The sequence below is a fragment of the Chrysochloris asiatica genome, unplaced genomic scaffold, assembly GCF_000296735.1.
Source record: "Chrysochloris asiatica unplaced genomic scaffold, ChrAsi1.0 scaffold00445, whole genome shotgun sequence".
Lineage (NCBI taxonomy): Eukaryota > Metazoa > Chordata > Mammalia > Afrosoricida > Chrysochloridae > Chrysochloris > Chrysochloris asiatica.
This window is the reverse complement of record NW_006408963.1, coordinates 1067514-1069221: the sequence shown is the minus strand read 5'-3', so window position 1 is coordinate 1069221 and position 1708 is coordinate 1067514.

The following is a 1708-nucleotide window of genomic DNA, read 5'->3' as shown; positions in this document are numbered from 1 at the left end:
TTCTGACTCATAGCGACCCCGTACAGGGTTTCTGAGACTGTAAATCGTAACAGGAGCAGAAAGCCTCATCTTTCTACCGCGGAACAGCTGGTAGTTTCGAATTGCTGACCCTGAGGTTCGCAGCCTGATTCGTAACCACTACGCTACCACTGATTAGACGGCAGTCCTCTTTTGAATACCTTCCAACCTGAGGGACTCGTCTTCCAGCAATGTTCTTTTGCACGGGCTCTGACAATGTTCTGATGCTGTTCATAAGGTTTTCAATGGCTAGCCATTCAGAAGTGTCTGCCTGTCCTTCTTCCTAGTCTGTTTTGTTCTGGAAGCTCCGCTGAAATCTGTCCACCATGGTGATCCTATTGATATTTGAAATACTTGTGGCATCGCTTCAAGAATCACAGCAACCCAGAAGCCAGCGAGGTATGACACACTGACAGATGAGTGGTGGAATAAGTAGATAGCTTAGAATTAATTGTATATGAAAGCTAATGCAAGACCTCACAGAATGATGAATTTTACACCTGCTGCTGACTGCAAGGTCAAATATTCAAATCCAGCAGCCGCTCTTCTTGGGAACCCTCTACAGTGTCACTATGAGTCATACACGACTCAAAGGCACACAGCGGCAAGAACAAAAAGTTTAGACTCCCTGGTCTGGTCATCACTTTAGTGATGCACCAAATGGACATTGTCTGAGCCAAATGTCCCCCCAGGGCAGTGTCATAGTGCCCGGCCTGGTCACTGCTCAACAGTAAGGTTGACAGGGTGGTCTTAACTCAGACAGCAAGCCCTGGGAAGTGGCAGGACTGCCATCACAGACCCACCCGCTCCCGGGTTGGAGACTTCAGCTGTGACAGCGACTCTGTAGATGGGAAGGCACACCTGTCTTCTGCTGAAACTTGAGGTGACCGTCACATAACATAAAAGTAAGCATTTTAAAGTGACCACTCACAAGGTTGTACAAGCACTTCCTCTATCTTGTCCCAGAATATGTTCATTACGGCAAATGAAACCCTGTACCTACTGACAGCGACAAGCTGGTAGACGAGTGGTGCTTACCAACTTAGGATTGGGTTATTTGTAAAAGCATTACAGTTTGAATGAATAAAAGTAAAAATTAATGTGCTCTCAACCCAAATTCCTCTATTAAAAGACAGTTGTTAAATGGCCCTCAATGGACAAATGAATAACCACGATGTAGCCCTTCTATACAATGGAATAGGACTTAGCCATAATGAGGTTCTGGTAGTGACTATGAATGAAATGCCCAGAACAGGCAAATCCACAGAGACAAAAGGTGATTCCTGGTTGCCAAGGGCTAAGGCAGGGAAAGGTGTGTGCCATGGTTGTATTCTTTCCCCATACTTATTCAACCTGTATGCTGAATAGATTATCGGAGCAGTTGGATTATATGAAGAAAAACATGGTATCAGGATTCGAGGAAGACTCATTAACAACCTGCCATATGCAGATGATACAACCTTGCTTGCCGAAAGTGAAGAGGACTTAAAATACTTACTGATGAAGATCAAAGCCTCCCATAAGGGTTGCATCTTCAAAGTAAAGAAAACAAAAATCCTCACTTGTTGTTGTTGTTAAGTGTCGGCGAGTCAGTTCTGACCCATAGCGACCCTGTACAGGGTTTCCGAGGGTGTAAATCTTTACAGGAGTAGAAAGCCTCATCTTTCTCCCGTGGAGCGGCTGGTAGTTT